The 19,924-nt window shown below is 46.3% G+C and overlaps 1 long non-coding RNA gene across 1 annotated transcript; it reads left to right on the plus strand.

Moving 5' to 3' along the window:
- Positions 1 to 16,427: 16,427 nt before the first annotated feature.
- On the plus strand, positions 16,428 to 19,411 carry LOC139253266 (uncharacterized). The gene is made up of 3 exons (XR_011591961.1): positions 16,428 to 16,446; positions 18,662 to 18,766; positions 19,347 to 19,411. It is a non-coding gene; the product is annotated as an uncharacterized lncRNA (long non-coding RNA).
- Positions 19,412 to 19,924: the final 513 nt, after the last annotated feature.

A 19,924-nucleotide genomic window follows, 5' to 3' on the forward strand; every position in this document is an offset into this window, starting at 1 on the left:
AGGAATGGAGTACTGAAGTTGCATGTTCAGCCATGAACTCATTGAATGGTGGTGCAGGCTCGAAGGGCCGAATGACTTACTCCTGCACCTATTTTCTATGTTTCTATGTTTCTATGAAAGGACAAGCTGTCCATTCAGGCTGACTGCCTTTTGTGGGGTAACCGTGTAGTACTACCAAAAAAGGGCAGGGAGACGTTCATCTCGGATCTCCACAGCACACACCCGGGTATAGTAATGATGAAAGTGATAGCCAGATCCCACGTGTGGTGGCCCGGTATCGACTCTGCCTTAGAGTCCTGTGTTCGGCAATGCAGCGTATGTGCTCAGTTGAGCAACGCGCCCAGAGAGGCACCACTAAATTTGTGGTCCTGGCCCGCCAGACCATGGTCGAGGATCCATGTCGACTATGCGGGCCCGTTTCTCGGTAAAATGTTCCTGGTGGTGGTGGATGCTTTTTCAAAATGGATTGAATGTGAAATAATGTCGGGAAGCACCGCCACCGCCACCATTGAAAGCCTGAGGGTCATGTTTGCCACCCACGGCCTGCCTGACATACTGGTCAGTGACAACGGGCCATGTTTCACCAGTGCCGAATTTAAAGAATTCATGACCCGCAATGGGATCAAACATGTCACCTTGGCCCTGTTTAAACCAGCCTCCAATGGGCAGGCAGAGCGGGCAGTACAAACCATCAAACAGAGCCTTAAACGAATCACAGAAGGCTCACTCCAAACCCGCCTGTCCCGAGTACTGCTCAGCTACCGCACGAGACCCCACTCGCTCACAGGGGTGCCCCTGGCTGAGCTACTCATGAAAAGGACACTTAAAACCAGACTCTCGCTGGTTCACCCCAACCTGCATGATCAGGTAGAGAACAGGCGGCAGCAACAAAATGTAAACGATGGTCGCACCACTGTGTCACGGGAAATTGATCTGAATGACCCTGTGTACGTGCTAAACTATGGACATGGTCCCAAGTGGATCACTGCCACGGTGATAGCTAAAGAAGGGAATAGGGTGTATGCTGTCAAACTAGACAATGGACAAATTTGCAGAAAGCACCTGGACCAATTGAGGCTGCAGTTCACAGACTGCCCTGAACAACCCACAGCAGACACCACCTTTTTTGAGCCCACAACACACACCCAAAGGATCAACGACACCACCCCGGACCAGGAAATCGAACCCATCATGCCCAACAGCCCAGCAAGACCAGGCTCACCCAGCAGCCCTGCAGGGCCAACAACATGCCAGCCAACACCACAGAACAGACATTTGTACTGAGGCGGTCCACCAGGGAAAGAAAGGCTCCCGACCGCCTCACCTTGTAAATAGTTTTCACTTTGACTTTGGGGGTGGGGAGTGCTGTTGTGTATCTGTAAAGCATGCACTCCCATGTTCCGCCACCAGGGAGCTCATCCCCTGAAGTCCCAAGGCATCCCAGCATCCCTTGGGAGCACTGTATATAAGCCGGCCCCTAAGGCCTGTTCCTCACTCTGGAGTGTCTTATTAAAGACTGAGGTCACTGTTACTTTAACCTCCCTGTGTACAGCCTCATCTGTGTTAGGAACACAATAGACCCTACATCGGAACTGAACACTATAAGTCAAGCAAGCAAGGCAAGTAATGAAGGAGTCGAACACAAGTGATGGGAGAACCTGTTGGCCCAGAAATTCCTCTCGAGGTCTTCCCGTGGGCAAAGCACGAAAGAATGGACAGAAAATGCGCACTTACCTTCAGCTGCTGCACCCGCTCGAGATCCCGGTCCGGAGGCCTCTCGTGACTGCGCGTCGCAGCATGTTCACGTCGGGGCGTCCGCAGGAGTCACGTGGGCCTGGACACCCAATCACAGGTAAGTATTTTCTCATTCATAGTAATAGGAGATTCATAAATCCGAAACTCTTATTACTATGAATGAGAAACACCCCAAAACACACAAACACTACTTAAAACATTTTTAAAAAACACCTCACATAAATACACTAATAGAAATTAAATGTTTTTTTAAAGAAAAAAAATTTGCCGATTTAAAAAAAAAAGTTTTACTTCTGGTTAAAAATAACTAATGTATTGGGCAGGGTTTTTAAAAATAATATGTTTTTTAAATTTTATTTTTTATGTTTTAAGTGTGTTTTAAAACTCTTAAGCCTGTAAAAGTAGGCTATGTGCCTGCTTTTATCAGGCGCAAGGGTTTTGTGGACATTTGCCGGGCAAGTTATGGGTACATCCCGCAATCTTGCCCGTGTAAATGTCCTCGCTCCCGATATGCAGACGATCTCCAGCTTGACAGATCGGACGCTGAAAACCGGCTTTTCCGATGTCTTCCTGGGTCCGTAGAAACTTTGTACGGGCCCAGGATGTCGGAATTTCTGGGCCCGAGAAAGCTAATTATTGGGCTGGATTTTAGTTTGGATTGCGTTTCTGTGAATGCTCTGGAGGGGGCGGTAATGGGTCTCGAAATGCTTACCGCTCAGATATTTGGTGCAGGTTTTGTGGTGGTGCTGAGTAGTACTGCCCGGGAGTGTCGTGCTGGTGCGCAATGCCCTCGGTTTCGACAACGATGCGATATTTGCTTGGAGTGACACCCATAGTGACACCGCCAGAGGAAGCTGACAGTCAGAGCTGTCCTGGGACGCTAAGGGAAAGAATGATTGAGAAAAGGTAAGTGAAATTAATATTTCCTTGGGGTTTCTTTGCAATTCACCTTTAGTTGGGGGAGTACTATATTGGGAATGTTTTTTGTCTTTTTTGACCCGATTTTTTTCTTGAAGGGAGGCCTCTCTTGGGACGCTCCAGAGCTCGCTCTTTAGTAGCAGATTTTCAGTTGCTCATCCGGCCTAGTGCCCCAACAGAGGAGCACCTCCCTTAGTGCTCCACTCCACTCTCAAGGCGCAGCAACTGAATTTTTTGGCTGCCGTCGCAAACCATTTTCCGGCATAAAATTTACCAACCCGTCGCCATGAGCGCCCTAAGAACCCTCTAACCAAAAATCCAGCCCCATGGGTTGAATGAGCTGAAAACTGCTGAATAAAAAATCAGGTATCTGTTAGTTCAAGGATGTCCAAGCTTTTGTCCTTGTGGCCTACATAGACAGACATCATGGAGACTTGGGAATTACATGCATAAATTAAATCCATAACTTGCCTATATCTCAGTCGCTGATATTAATAGATGTTTCACCCTGCTCTTATCTCTATTATGTTGATATGACCTGGGCCAGTTCAGCTTCTGATCCATGGTGACTCCCAAGACATTAATGGTGTGGGCTTCACCAATGGTGGTGCCACTGAAAGTCAAGGAGAGATGGCTGGGCTACCTCTTGTTGGAGATGGTCATTACCTAGCATTTACATGGTGAGAATGTTACCTGCCGCTTGTCAATTCAAACCTAGATGTTGTTGAAGTCCTGTTGTAGACTGACATAGGCTGCTTCATTATTTTGTGGATCTTCTGTGGTGTGTAACTGACCAGGCCTCTGCCTCTCCTCCCGCAACCTTGGAGAAGGACATGAAACATGTCGCAAAATCAAATAATGGTCTATGGAAAAGGAGGACCTTAATGAACTGTAGATGACCATCTCTTTCTGCTACGTACTCTGGTCTTCTACTTCTCAGATAGAACAGACATTTGACTCAGCACACAAAGGGACCGCCTATGATTGATGACCACAGAAAAGAAAATCATACTTGGATTGTTCTACGCATCACTTAATTTTGTCATTGGATTAAACAGGTTGTGTGCTTTATTGCAATGCTGCATAATTCTATGGGTAAGTGAACCCGCACCTTCCCTCTTATAGTCTAATTCCAGAATCCGACCTGAACCCGTCCGGCTGGGGTAAAATGATCAAGGCTTACAACTCAGTTCAACTCAGTATTCGTTTAGCTGTTTATTGTACTACAGATAACAAACGTCAATGCACTGTTCCCTTTAACTTCAAACAGTACTTACATACACTGTTCCATGTAATTGTCTTTAACTTCAAACACCACTCAACCTGGCGATCACTCAGGGTAGTCTGTTTCCATCTGTACCGGTGATCAAACCCGTCTGCAGTCTCCTTGCAAGTGGCTGAGCTTTGTCAGTGCCATGTCCAGTGGGAACCTGTTCAACCTTCGTCGCCTCCAGGCTAGATCCAAGACCGTTCCATCCTCTGTCGTTGAACTACAGTACACGGACGCACTTGCATCTGCGCACATTCAGAGTCTGAATTCCAAGTCATAGTCAACATCTTCAATGAGGCGTACGAAAGCATGGGCCTTACACTAAACATCCATAAGACAAAGGTCCTCTACCAACCTGACCCCGCCACACAACACTGCCCCCCAGTCTTCAAGATCCATGGTGCGGCCCTGGACAACGTGGACCATTTCCCATACCTCGGGAGCCTATTATCAGCAAGAGCAGACATCGACGACGAGGTTCAACACCGCCTCCAGTGCGCCAGTTCAGCCTTCGGCCGCCTGAGAGTGTTCAAAGATCAGGTCCTCAAATCTGGCTTCAAACTTATGGTCTACAGGGCTGTAGTGTTACCTGTCCTCCTGTATGGCTCAGAGACGTGGACCATATACAGTAGATACCTCAAATCGCTGGAGAAATACCACCAATGATGTCTCTGCAAGATCCTGCAAATCCCCTGGGAGGACAGACGCACGAATGTCAGTGTTCTTGATCAGGCCAATATCCCCAGCATCGAAGCACTGACCACACTTGATCAGCTCTGTTGGGTGGGCCACATTATTCATATGCCGGACACAAGACTCCCAAAGCAAGCGCTCTAGTCGGAACTCCTACACGGCAAACGAGCCCCAGGTGGACAGAAGAAATGTCACCCCAAGTGGAGGAAGAGCATCCGGGAGGGCGCTGAGCACCTCGAGTCTCGTCGCCGAGAACATGCAGAAAACAAGCGCGGGCAGCAGAAGGAGCGTGCGGCAAACCAGACTCCCCACCCACCCTTTCCTCCAATGACTGTCTGTCCCACCTGCAACAGAGACTCTTCAGTCACCTGAGAACTCACTTTTGGAGTGGAAGCAAGTCTTCCTCGATTTCGAGGGACTGCCTTGGATGATGATGATGATGTATGGGTGATCAAAACTGTCCGCAGTTCCCTTGCAAGTTGCTTAGCTTTGTCCCTTAGCACACCCTTTTTATAATACAAAGATCATAGCCATGACAATCAATTACTTTAAACAACACATGTCATTGTGTGGTCTGATCACTCCAATAACTTCCTTTTAGTAAACATAGTCATGAAGTCAATCAATCATGTCTGCATTCCGTTCATCTCAGACAGCTTGTTATAAAAATTTCAAGGCATGCTGGGACATGAGGCTTGGTCAATTTACAAAACTGCCTTTATAGAAACATAGAAACATAGAAAATAGGTGCAGGAGTAGGCCATTCGGCCCTTCGAGCCTGCACCGCCATTCAATGAGTTCATGGCTGAACATGCAACTTCAGTACCCCATTCCTGCTTTCTCGCCATACCCCTTGATCCCCCTAGTAGTAAGGACTACATCTAACTCCCTTTTTGAATATATTTAGTGAATTGGCCTCAACAACTTTCTGTGGTAGAGAATTCCACAGGTTCACCACTCTCTGGGTGAAGAAGTTTCTCCTCATCTCGGTCCTAAGTGGCTTACCCCTTATCCTTAGATACCCCTTAGAATACCCCTTTGCAGTACAGCCTCTTAATCCTTTAATGTTGACTTACTTTAAGTTAAATGCATTCTTGCTGCAGGACTGACTACCGGAGTCCACCCCCAAGAGACCGATGCACTGACTCCTCAGGAAATCAATCACTTTTAAACCAACTTCTCCTGTTCTTGCTGAATCTAGACCTCACGCATTAACTTTTGCTGTCACTTCTTCACCAACTTTTCTCCACCATCGCCAGGCATAGCAAACAGATCACAATGATCAGTTGGATTATGACCAACACATGAGACAAGATTCTTATCCAAGAATTTATCTCAACTGTAGGTCCCCAATTCCATAATTGTTTCCACCATGGAATCATTTTAATATTTTGTATTTCTTTCCCCACTTCATTTTGTCTTTGTTTACATCTACTTCGGCGGTCACACTTTCGCACCACACAATTCCCGAGAGAAACGCTTTTTCCCCTGTAAAATAAAATAAAAATGGTTCGCTTATCTCCTTCATATCTCCACTGTCTCCCCTGGCCTTGTTTAGGCGATGAGTTATACAGGTATAACCAGCCTTTTGGTTCCTACTACACAATCCAGGCTACGCAGATCCGATTGGTTAAATAAGTAACTTATACATTTATAGGATTTACATGCGTGCCCTTGGCATTCATGACTATGTGAGGAGGTTTTGATGCCATGCCAGCCAGCGTATTTCCCGTAAATCCTCCCAAATGTATTGACGTGGATAGAGAACTGGTTGGCAGACAGGAAGCAAAGAGTAGGAATAAACGGGTCGTTTTCAGAATGGCAGGCAGTGACTAATGGGGTACCGCAAGGTTCAGTGCTGGGACCCCAGCTATTTACAATATACACTAATGATTTGGACGAAGAAATTGAATGTAATATCTCCAAGTTTACAGATGACACTAAGCTGGGTGGCAGTGTGAGCTGTGAGGAGGACGCTAAGAGGCTGCAGGGTGACTTGTACAGGTTAGGTGAGTGGGCAAATGCATGGCAGATGCAGTATAATATAGATAAATGTGAGGTTATCCACTTTGGTGGCAAAAACAGGAAGGTAGATTATTCCCTGAATGGTGACAGATTAGTAAAAGGGGAGGTGCAACAAGACCTGGGTGTCATGATACATCAGTCATTGAAAGTTGGCATGCAGGTACAGCAGGCGCTGAAGAAGGCAAATGGCATGTTGGCCTTCATAGTGAGAGGATTTGAGTATAGGAGCAGGAAGGTCTTCCTGCAGTAGTACAGGGCTTGGTGAAGCCACACCTTGAATATTGTATACAGTTTTGGTCTCCTAATCTGAGGAAGGACATTCTTGCTATTGAGGGAGTGCAGCAAAGGTTCACCAGACTGATTCCCGGGATGGCAGGACTGACATATGAAGAAAGACTGGATTGACTAGGCTTATATTCACTGGAATTTAGAAGAATGAGAGGGAATCTCATAGAAACATATAAAATTCTGACGGGATTGGACAGGTTAGATGCAGGAAGAATGTTCCCGATGTTGGGGAAGTCCAGAACCAGGGGTCACAGTCTAAGGATAAAGGGTAAGCCATCTAGGACTGAGATGAGGAGAAACTTCTTCACTCAGAGAATTATGAACCTGTGGAATTCTTTACCAGAGAAAGTTGTTGAGGCCGATTCGTTAGATATATTCAAAAGGGAGTTAGATGTGGCCCTTACGACTAAGGGGATCAAGGGGTATGGAGAGAAAGCAGGAATGGGGTACTGAGTTGCATGATCAGTCATGATCATATTGAATGGTGGTGCAGGCTCGAAGGGCTGAATGGCCTACTCCTGCACCTATTTTCTATGTTTCTATGGGCCCAAGTTTCCACATGATTCGCGCCTGATTTTTAGGAGCAACTGGTGGAGAACGGACTATTTTAGAAATCGCAATTCTCCACATTTTTTTTTCTGCAGTTCTAGTCAGGTAGAACAGTTCTAGTTTAGAACAGAATTTTTTCTTCAAAAGGGGGCGTGTCCGGCCATTGACGCCTGATTTGAAAGTTTCCACAGTGAAAATGTACTCCAAACTAAAGTAGAATGGAGCCAGTGAAGATTTTTGTACAACTGAAAAAACCTGTTCTACACATTAAGAAATCAGGCGCAGGTTACAAATTAGGCGTCCAGAACGAGGTGGGGGGGAGTGGGGGGGGAAGGGAACTCATTAAATTCGACAATAAATCCTTATTTATACTTCTACAAATATTATACAAATAAATCCAACCTGAATAAACATTTATAAGCCAAGAAAAGATTAAATAAACCATCTTCCTACCTGTGTGAAAGTGCTTCAGCCAGGGAGACTTCTGCAGCCGTTCGTGCCGCTGAGCGGGAGGGGGAGAGAGAGAGAGAGAGGGGGGGAGGGAGGGAGAGAGAGGGGGGGAGGGAGGGAGAGAGAGAGAGAGAGAGAGAGAGGGGGAGGGAGGGAGGGAGAGAGAGAGAGGGGAGGGAGAGAGAGAGAGAGAGGGGAGGGAGAGAGAGAGAGGGGAGGGAGAGAGAGAGAGAGGGGCGGGAGGGACAGAGAGAGAGCGGGGGGGGTGGGGGGGGGAGAGAGAGGGGCGGGGGTGGGTGGGGAAGGGAGAGGTCAGGTCGGATCGGATCCAGTCCGGGAGTCGGGAGTTGGGTCCAGTGCGGGGGGGGGGGCGGGTCGGGTCAGGGAACAGGAGCGCGGGTCGGATTGGGTCAGTCGGGGGGGGGGGGGGCGGGGGAGCGGGTCTCGGGTCGGGGCGGGGGAGGGGAGCGGGTGTCGGGTCGGGTCTGGTTGGCGGGGGGGTGGGGAGCGGGTGTCTGGTCGGTGGGGGGGGGCGGAGCGGGTGTCGGGTCGGGTCTGGTCGGCGGCGGGGGGGTGAGCGGGTGTCGGGTCGGGTCAGGTCGGTGGGGGGGGGGGGGGAGTGGGTGTCGGGTCTTGTCGGGGGTGGGGGGGAAGCAGAAGCAGGAGCTGGCCGTGGGAGGAGCCTTATTCACGCAGCCCCAGTGAGGCCATTCAGCCAGGGCTAGGGGCTGCGTTCTTCGGGCCCCTCCCACACAGTTCGGCGCCTGGAGCTACTGCACTTGCGTGCCCACTGTAGCGCGCATGTGCAGAGGTCCCGGCACTGTTTTCAGCGCCGGGACCTGGCTCCGCCCCCCCCCACAGCTCGTGCTGGCTGCGCCGAGGGCCAGAGGACCTGTAAGTAGGTGGAGAATACCGAGGATTTTTTTAGGCGCCGTTTTTGTGCGCAAAAAACGGGCGCCCAGCTCGGAGCGGTGCCCGTTTTTTTTCTTGTGGAAACTTGGGCCCTGTGTTTCTAAAAAATAGGGTTCGCCGCTAGACCAGTTGGACCTCTGTGGATCCTTCGCATGGACCACGGTATGCAATGCCCCTGTATCTACCAGGCATTCCCCTTTCTTTCCTTCTACTATTAAATCCGCGGTCGGTCTTCCTTGGCTGTCATACCTGAATGGGCACGGGTATGATAGCTGGCTGCTACGGCCCCTTCATTGGTCATGTGTGGAGGGTTCCAGCTTAGGTTCCCCTTCGTCTCCTCCTTTGGTGGGATTACATTTACCTCCAGCCTGGCTTACTACCTTCTCCAAGGCTTGGGCCAGTCATACTATTGCATCCTGAGACTCACCACCCCCAGGTTTATTCCTCGATGCACAGCACATCAGCCTTATGGCCGAGTTTTCCACAGTTATGGCATTCTCTGCTATCTCTACCTGGTTGGTAACCTACACTCGTTTTTCCCACAGATGGCCCCCTTGACTTCTCTCTTTCATATATCCACTATCTCCCCTGGCCTTGTTTTGGAGCCGGGTTTGGAGTTACCTGGGGTTTCATCGCCTGTCCTTTTCCTTGCTTCCCCCCTTCTAAGAACATAAGAAATAGGAGCAGGAGTAGGCCACCTGGCCCCTCGAACCTGCTCCGCCATTCAATAAGATCATGGCTTGTCCGATCATGGACTCAGCTCCACTTCCCTGCCCGCTCCCTATAACCCTTTACTCCCTTACCGCTCAAAAATCTGTCGATCTCCACCTTAAATATATTCAATGACCCAACATCCACAGCTCTCGGGGGCAGAGAATTCCAAAGATTTACAACCCTCTGAGAGAAGAAATTGCTCCTCATCTCAGTTTTAAATGGGCGGCCTTTTATTCTAAGACTATGTCCTCTAGTTTTAGTTTCCCCTATGAGTGGAAATATCCTCTCTGTATCCACCTTGTCGAGCTCCCTCATTATCTTATGCGTTTCAATAAAATCACCTCTCATTCTTCTGAACTCCAATCTATATAGGCCCAACCTACTTAACCTATCCCCATAAGTCAATCCCTTCAACTCCGGAATCAACCAAGTGAACATTCTCTGAACAGACTCCAATGCAAGTATATCCTTCCTTAAATATGGAGACCAAAACGGTACGCAGTACAAGTGTGGCCTTACTAATACCCTGTACAGTTGTAGCAGGACTTCTCTGCTTTTATACTCTATCCCCCTTGCAATAAAGGCCAACGTTCCATTTGCCTTCCTGATCACTTGCTGTACCTGCATACTAACTTTTTGTGTTTCATGCACAAGGACTCCAGGTCTCTCTATATTGAGCACTTCGCAATTTTTCTCCATTTAAATTATAATTTGCTTTTCTATTATTTTTGCCAAAGTGCACAACCTCATATTTTCCCACATCATGCTCCATCTGCCAAAATTTTGCCCACTCACTATGGGCTAGATTTTACACTTTTGTGCCGATCGCCCAAAGATGGGCGATATTCACGGCGTGGGCGGTAAAAATGGGTTTTCAGATCGCCGGCTTGTCGCCCATTCTCAAAGCCCCTAGTCTCCATTTTAAAAATTGGGCGTTACCAAGACCGATATGAAATGGGTGTTAGCGTTAAATCTCTCTGGCTACAAAGTGTTGTGTCCTTCGCAACGAAATGGCAATGCTCGTTTTCCACGATACAGGAGGTCAGGATAAATAGAAACATAGAAATTAGGTGCAGGAGCAGGCCATTCGGCCCTTCGAGCCTGCACCGCTATTCAATAAGATTATGGCTGATCATTCAACCTCAGTACCCCTTTCCTGCTCTCTCTCCATACCCCTTGATCCCTTTGGCCGTAAGGGCCATATCTAACTCCCTTTTGAATATATCTAACGAACTGGCCTCAACAACTTTCTGCGGTAGGGAATTCCACAGGTTAACGACTCTCTGAGTGAAGAAGTTTCTCCTCATCTCGGTCCTAACTGGCTTACCTCTTATTCTTAGATTGTGACCCCTGGTTCTGGAACTCACCAGCAACGGGAACATTCTTCCTGCCTCTAACCTGTCCAAACCCGTCAAATTTTATATGTTTCTATGAGATCCCCTCTCATTCTTCTAAACTCCAGTGGATACAAGCCCAGTTGATCCAGCCTCTCCTCATATGTCAGTCCTGCCATCCCGGGAATTAATCTGGTGAACCTTCACTGTACTCCCTCAATAGCAAGAACGTCCTTCCTCAGATTAGGAGACGAAAACTGAACACAATATTCCAGGTGTGGCCTCACCAAGGCCCTGTACAACTGCAGTAAGACCTCCCTGCTCCTAAACTCATATCCTCTAGCTATGAAGGCCAACATGCCATTTGCCTTTTTCACCACCTGCTGGACCTGCATGCCAAACTTCAATGACTGATGTACCATGACACCCAAGTCTCGTTGCACCTCCCCTTTTCCTAATCTGTAACCATTCAGATAATATTCTGTCTTCCTATTTTTGCCACCAAAGTGGATGACCTCACATTTATCCGCATTATACTGCATCTGCCATGCATTTGCTCACTCACCTAACCTGTCCAATTCACCCTGCAGCCTCTTAGCATCCTCCTCACAGCTCACACCGCCACCCAGCTTAGTGTCATCTGCAAACTATTCATTATTATGTGTGCAGAAGAGGAGACACAGAGAGAGGGAGCAGAGAGGGACTGAAAGCGTGTGTGGGTGTGGTGTGTGCTTGTCTGGCTGTTGTGGGAGGCATGAGGGAGATTCACCAGCAGCAAAAAGCCTACTAAGCACCCAGAACATAGTTGGCACTGAACTTTTGTCCAACAAATAAGATATAACATGGAAAGGATGGAGGAGGCCCTGGAGCTGTTAGTTAGGAACACTGGTGGCAGAGGACTCCCAGTGGTCCCGGAGCGCGGCACTGCACCCCAAGGTGCCGCACCACCATTACCAACGACACATGAGGTGGGGATGAGAAGCAGGGGGGCGGGGGATGGGGGGTAGGGTTGGTTTTTAAAGATATAGTTATGATTTCAGACAAATGTTTGGTTTAAATGTTTTTTATTTAACATAACCATGTTGCGCATTGTCTCAGATAGCTGCACCGTTACACACTGGTGATTCCTTAACATCAAAGGATATAATTACACTTAACTTCAATCAACTTAAACTTTAACTGTCACTAAGGTGATGCCCATTAATGTATGACTTGCACACCCAGCAGTGTGTCAGCCTTGTAAATACCACCAACGTTCTTTCAGGCAAAGCGCTCATTTATGAGCTCCTGACGTAAGAGTCTTGCAGCTATGATGCCACCACAGGCCCTTCCATGCGGTCTACAGGGGGGTGGGGGCATAGCTTCAGCATCAGCCTGATTGTCTGGGCCTATGTTAGCGTCCACTTCCTCCTCTTCCTCTCTCTCCTGAGGTGGACTGTCACACTCTTCTGGCAATTCTTGTCCCCGCCTGATAGCCAAGTTGTGCAGCATGGAGCACACCTGCTCAGGGTGGCATTGGAGCTCACCTCCTGAGTGGTCCAGGCATGTAAAGCACTGGTTTTCTCCACAATATTGCGAGTGGCTCTGTGGCTCTCGATGTATCGCTTCTCGACTTCGGTGTGGATGTCACACAGGGGGGTCATCAGGCAGGTGGCGAGGCCATATCCTTTGTCACCAAGCATCCAGCATTGACCTTGTGGCTGATTGTTACACAAATCAGATACAGTGCTTTCACGCAGGATGTGAGCATCATGGATGCTGCCCGGAAATTTAGCATTCACTGCCATAATAATATGCTGGTGGTCGACAACGAGTTGCACATTCAGAGAGTGGAATCCTTTGCGGATCCTGAAAACCTCTGCATCCTGAAAAGGTTCCATCATCGCGATGTGCGTACAGTCTATTGTTCCCTGCACCTTGGGGAAGTTAGCAATTCGGTAGAATCCTAGAGCCCTCTCAGTCTGAGCCTCCCTTGTCATAGGGAAGCTGATAAAGTCCCTCCTGCATGCGTACAGGGCTTCAGTGACCTGTCTAATGCAGCAATGCGTGGCATGCTGAGAAATACCACAAATGTCGCCAGCTGAGGCCTGAAAAGAACCCGAGGTGTAGAACGACAGTACTGCGGTGACTTTGACCTCGACGGACAGTGCGGTCCTGATGGTGCTGGCAGGCTGCAGATCTCTCCTGATGAGCTGGCATATCTGTAAGGATTGGAAGCATCGAACCCCTAAGGATTTATTGGATATTGTCTGGACATTGAATTTCATATTTTTCTCACCACAGAAAGAAAGCTGGAAGCTGTTTGTGGGAGGGGCCCAGGTGCAGCTCCATGTTGGACTTAGAATGATGGACAGGGAGTCTGGAATGACAATGGCCAACATAAGGCAGGAGGTGGGCTAATGGACTCCAACAGTTTCCCAGCCACCGATGTTAGGCTAACTGCTTTTTGTCTGCTTCCTTTTTTAAATAGGGATGTTACATTTGCAGTTTTCCAAACTGCTGGGACCTCCCCAGAATCCAGGGAATTTTGGTAAATTACAACCAGTGCATCCACAATCCCTGCTGTTACTTCTCTTAAGACTCTAGGATGCAAGCCATCAGGTCCAGGGGATTTATCTGCCTTTAGTCCCATTATCTTACTGAGTATGACCTCCTTAGTGATTGTGATTGTGCTAAGTTCCGCCCCCACCAAAAGCCCCTTGACTATCCACTGTTGGAATATTGTTAGTATCCTCTACCGTAAAAACTGATACAAAATATTTGTTCAAAGTTTCTGCCATCTCCATGTTCCCCATTACTAATTCCCCGGTCTCGTCTTCTCAGGGACCAACATTTACTTTAGCCACTCTTTTCCTTTTTATATACCTACAGAAACTCTTGCTATCTGTTTTTGTATATTGTGCTAGTTTACTTTCATAGTCTATCTTTCCTTTCGTAATCATTTTATTAGTCATTCTTTGTTGGCTTTTAAACGCTTCCCAATTTTTTGTCCTCCCACTAGTTTTGGCCACATTGTATGCCCTTGTTTTTAAATTGGATACCGTCCTTTATTTATTTAGTTACACCCTTTCCTCCTCACTGGAATATATTTTTCTTGAGAGTTGTGAGTTGCTATAAGTCCCAATTGTTTTGGCCGACAGATCCCATTTCTGGCCATGTACTATCCTGCCAAACCTCACTGGGGAATTCACTGTTGTGTTTCTGTTTTTAAGATACTGCAGAAGAAATAGTCGTTCCAAGAAAGAAAACTTGGTAAGTGCTTTATGTTCTAATGTTGCGCTCTAACCAGCTCAGCCAAAGTATTCTACATGAATTGTGCTACAATAATTAAACACGGTAGCAAGATGATTGGTGGATGTTAATGATGATTCAGAATGTGTCTCTTCGGTGTTGCCACTGAAATGTCAATACAGCCACATGTAATTTTTAATTGTAGGGTGCAGTGCGAATGGTTCCAGGTATGCCACTGATGGTGAACAGTTTGACCTGATGGATTAAGAATGTAGCACAAGAATACTATATGCATTCATGTAACGCCTTACCGCATTGAAATGTTTCTAAGTAGTTAGAATGTAAAATTTGCTACTTCCAGGGGTAGTTAAGGCAAATAACATAAATGCATTTAAGGGGAAGCTAGATAACTGATTGGAGAATTGCAAATGTAACGCCCCTATTTAAAAAAGGAGGCAGACAAAAAACAGGAAACTATAGACCAGTTAGCCTAACATCTGTTGTTGGGAAAATGTTGGAGTTCATTATTAAAGAAGCAGTAGCAGGACATTTGGAAAAGCAAAATTCGGTCAGGCAGAGTCAGCATGGATTTCTGAAGGGGATGACATGTTTGACAAATTTGCTGGAGTTCTTTGAGGATGTAATGAACAGGGTGGATAAAGGGGAACCAGTGGAATGTGGCGTATTTGGACCCAGAAGGTATTCGATCAGGTGCCACATAAAAGGTTACTGCACAAGATAAAAGTTCATGGGGTTGGGGGTAATATATTAGCATGGATAGAGGATTGGCTAACTAACAGAGAACAGAGAGTCGGGATAAATGGTTCATTCTCTGGTTGGCAACCAGTAACTAGTGGGTGCCGCAGGGATCAGTGCTGGGATCCCAACTATTTACAATCTATATTAACGACTTGGAAGAAGGGACTGAGTGTAACTTAGCCAAGTTTGCTGACGATACAAAGATGGGAGGAAAGGCAATGTGTGAGGACACAAAACATCTGCAAAAGGACAGAGACAGGCTAAGTGAGTGGGCAAAAATTGGGCAGATGGAGTATAATGTTGGAAAGTGTGAGGTCATGCACTTGAGCAGAAAAAAATCAAAGAGCAAGTTATTATTTAAATGGAGAAATTAAAGTTCCACAGTACAGCAGGACCTGGGGGTACTTGTGCATGAAACACAAAAGGATAGTATGCAGGTATAGCAAGTGATCAGGAAGGCTAATGGTATATTGGCCTTTATTGCAAAGGGGATGGAGTACAAGAGGAGGGAAGTCTTGCTACAGCTATATAAGTTATTGGTGAGGCCACACCTGGAATACTGTGTGCAGTTTTGGTTTCCATATTTACGAAAGGATATACTTTGGAGGCAGTTCAGAGAAGGTTTACTAGGTTGATTTCGGAGATGAGAGGTTTGACTTATGAGGATAGGTTGAGTAGTTTGGGCCTCTACTCATTGGAATTCAGAAGAATGAGAGGTGATCTTATCAAAACGTATAAGATTATGAGGGGGCTTGACAAGGTGGATGCAGGAGGATGTTTCTACTGATGGGGGAGACTAGAACTAGAGGGCATGATCTTAGAATAAGGGGCCGCCCATTTAAAACTGAGATGAGGAGAAATTTCTTCTCTCAGAGGGTTGTTAATCTGTGGAATTTGCTGCCTCAGAGAGCTGTGGAAGCTGGGACATTGAACAAATTTAAAACAAAAATAAATAGTTTCTTAACGATAAGGGGTTATGGGGAGCGGGCAGGAAAGTGGAGCTGAGTCCATGATCAGATCAGCCATGATCTTTTTGAATGGCGGAGCAGGCTCGAGGGGCCTTATGGCCTACTCCTGCTCCTATTTTCTTATGTTCTTTATAAGTACATGAGAGAGAAAGTAGAAGTTTATGCTGATAGGATTAGATGAAGAGGTGTGGGAGGAGGCTTGTGTGGAGCATAAACAAGGGCATGGACCAGTTGGGCCTGATTCTGTGCTGTAAATTCTATGTAAAGGGGGAACTAGTACAAGATTACTGAAATATTAACTTTGCTGATTTTGATTTTTACATTAGCTAATATTCAGCTAGTGCTGTCAACTTTTTGTTTCCTAGGGACAAATTAGCAGTCCTTCAAGCTCTTGCTGCTACAGTGAACAGAGTGGGTATTTAATTTTGTTTTAATTATATAACCTACTACTCGAAAGAAGCTTTGTTCTGTGTTGGCTGCAGATGTTCAATGTGTTTGCTTTGATTCACAGAACCACACAGCTGTACATTACAGGTTCCAAGATGACCCATACCTTATTCCTAGGACATCGCCTGAGTTTGTAAATACTCCAACATGGAGGCCTTGTTGATTACTCTGCGTGTTGCGTTTGAGCCTTCTCGTTTGTCATGAATATGCCCCTGTCAAAGGACCCAACAACGTAGAGTGGTTAGAATTCAGCATTGTGTGGGCGCTGAGTGGCAGTCTACACACGGCAGCAGTCCTGTCCAAGAGCTCAGCGGTGTCTTAGACTGTTGAGTCTCCGAAGCCCATTTGATTGAACTGTTACCTGTAATTCTGTGACCAACAATCTGGTTTTCTTCTCTTGTATCAAGGTTGAAAGTTACCATTGCAGGTATAGCAAGCACGTGTTATGTTAGCCTTTATTACAAAAGGACTGGAGTATAAGAGTAAAAAAGTCTTACTGCAATGATATATGGCCTTGAGGAAACCGCACCTGGAGCACTGTGTACAGTTTTGGTCTCCTTGCCAAGGAAGCATATACTTGCCTTGGAGGGAGTGCAATGAAGGTTCACCAGACTGATTCCTGGAATGAGAGAATTGTCCTGTGAGGAGAGAATAAAAAATTAAATAGAAAGAAGGATGGGAAGTGATTCAGGCAGACAAAAGAAGGAACTGCTTTTTGATTCTCATCTAGACTTTTAAGGGTGTGACCATTTCTCAGCACACTACTTCTTAACAACTTAACCTACCAATCTTATTTTTGCCCTTTTGATATACCCGATATTTGTGTCAAAGTCCAAATGGAGACTTGTGTAACTCATGTTACCGACATAGGTCACATAATGTGGATGGGGCAGAATTTGCAGTCGATATGAGGGTGTACTCTTGAGTGCGCTGTCATATCACCTTTGAAATGGACAGCGAGTTCTGGATTTCCTTATGTGCTAAATGTCAAGTTCTGACTTAACTGATTATACACTTTGACATCAAAATCCTAATTTCTGGTTCAGAGTTGTGCTAACTGCCCAGCAATTACCCTTGAACATTTTACAGTTGGCGCAAACGAGCGCAGCAGCCTGTTTGCACAGTGTAAGGGGACATCCGTCAATACAAAATCTTCATCTGATGCTTTTATGTTTTAAATGTATATCAGAAGGAATGTAAATCCAGACTGGGTAGAGTGAGAGACTATTCAGGGAATTGACAGTTTTGCACAGATATTTAAAAAAAAATCAAAAATACACTTCCCTTGCCCCTCACTATCTTCATCTGGACTTTCATGGTACAAAATGCATAAAAACTTTTTTATCAACATTAGCCGTTATATTCTCCCTATTCCACAGTATCTAGTGGAGGAGAATGGGAGACCTTCTGTTTCCTCATTGGAGCACGATCCCAGGTACACTTACTCACACAGTGCGCCCCTGGGATCCGTGCAGTGATTGACAGCAACTTTTCAGTTGACGTCTCGCAACAGCTAAGAATGCATTCCGTTGGCCTTCGAACATAAAAATTAGGAACGGGAGTAGACCATTCGGGCCCTCGAGCCTGCTCCGCCATTCAATGAGATCATGGCTGGTCTTCGACCTCAACGCCACTATTCCCATAATCACTTGATTCCCTTAATATTCAAAATATCTATAGATCCCTTGAATATATTCAACGACTGAGTCTCCACAACCCTCTAGAGAATTCTAAAGATTCACCGCCCTCTTGAATGAAGAAATTTCTCCTCATCTCAGTCCTAAATGGCTGACCCCTTATTCTGAGACTGTGACCCTCTGGTTCTAGATTCCCCAACCAGGGGTAACATCCTCCCTGCATCTACCCTGTCGAGCCCTGTACGTTTCAATGAGCGAACCTCTCGTTCTTCCAAACTGCAGAGAATATAGGCCTAGTCTACTCAATCTCTCCTCATCAGACAATTTCCCACCCCCCCCCCCCCCACCCATTCCAGGAATTAGTCTGGGGAACCTTTGTTGCACTCCCTCAATGACAAGTATATCCTTCCTTGGGTAAGGAGACCACAACTACACAATACTCCAGATTTGGTCTTCAATGCCCTATATAATTGTAATAAGATGTTTTTATTCTTTGTACTCAAATCCTCTTGTAATAAAGGCCAACATACCTTTTGCTTTCTTAATTGCTTGCAACGCCGCCGATATATTTAGCCTTATAAAGAAGATGTAGAATATGTTAAATACATTTGATTATCATGTGGTTACTTTGCTAAACTCTTCTGGGATGATCTTGGCCAAGTTGCACAACTCTCTGAAGGTAAACCTGAGCATCCCTTCCTTCTCTTGCAGCGTCTCTACTCATTGTCACACGAGTCTGGACGTAACTCTGCCAAGTATATTGTTAACACCTATCCCAACCTTTTCCAGAAGGATTTTGCTGAACCTTCTATACCCGTAAGTTGTATCCTTCCTGTGTAAATATAATAATTTAATAGCCTATACTGTAATTAAAGCTCTCCATTTTAGAACCTAGGCTTAAACCTATTTTCTTAATGTAACTATTTTCAAGTACTCTTCTAGCATCTGATTCCTGACTTGAGGCTCATAGGCTGGAATCTCCGCCTGCTCTGAGCTTGTTGACCAGTTTTATTTTTGTTGCTCTTTTTTCCCTACTCCAGTCTTCTGCCCTCTGCTGAAGGTGGTGAATCATCCTGAGATATGGTTTCATGGGCATGAGCAGCCCTCTAGTATTTCATTCAAGTGTTGGAGGTGGACCCTTCAGTCACTTCAGCCTTACTTTCTGGGACTCCTTTCTCTAAACTCTCCAAAGGCCACCTTAATGTATATTTTCCACTGAGCTTTGGGTTATCTCTCCGTGGCTTACTGTGTGCCACTTCCCCAACCCCCGCCCCCTCACCCCAAACCACTCTATAACCAACACGATAAAGAATTTGGGGACATTTCTCTACATCAAAGGCTCTATATAAATGAAGTTGTTGTTCAAAGCAAGTTAGCAAAATGTTTTCTTTTGTAGTGTCTGATGCCAGAGCAATTGGAGCCTCTGATAAATGATGTGAGTGAGGCTGCCCTGAAAGAACACATTCAGCTCAGGAAAGTGAAAGCTTCTACTGATCTGTACGACCAACTTGTGCAGTAACCTCTTATGTGACACCTTATCGAATGCCTTCTGGAAATCCAAATACACCACATCCACTCGTTCCCCCTTTTCCACCCTGCTCGTTACATCCTCAAAGAACTTGTTCCTATCCTGCTTGTGCTGTTTATCCCCCCAAAACACAATCAACACTCGAGCTTCTGCCTTGCCTGCGTCTCCCAAATCAAACCATGACGTGGCTGTGTTGGTAATGGTTTCTGCGTGAGCTATAAGAGCTCTTAACCATCAGCAGAGACCGTCTCCTGCCAATTGATTCCGATCCAAACCTCCTCCTTGTGTTTCATTGTAAACAGGCCACAATCTGCTAGCAAATGCTTCTGGGTGTTCCTCCTGCCCCTGCAGAGTTTGTGCCATGATCTTAAATGGATCACCCCTTCCTTACCCGCAAGCTTCTCCAACGTGTCGTTTAATATCGTCCCAAGTTACTGCGGGTTGGG

Source organism: Pristiophorus japonicus, unplaced genomic scaffold, assembly GCF_044704955.1.
Source record: "Pristiophorus japonicus isolate sPriJap1 unplaced genomic scaffold, sPriJap1.hap1 HAP1_SCAFFOLD_487, whole genome shotgun sequence".
In the NCBI taxonomy this organism is placed as follows: domain Eukaryota; kingdom Metazoa; phylum Chordata; class Chondrichthyes; family Pristiophoridae; genus Pristiophorus; species Pristiophorus japonicus.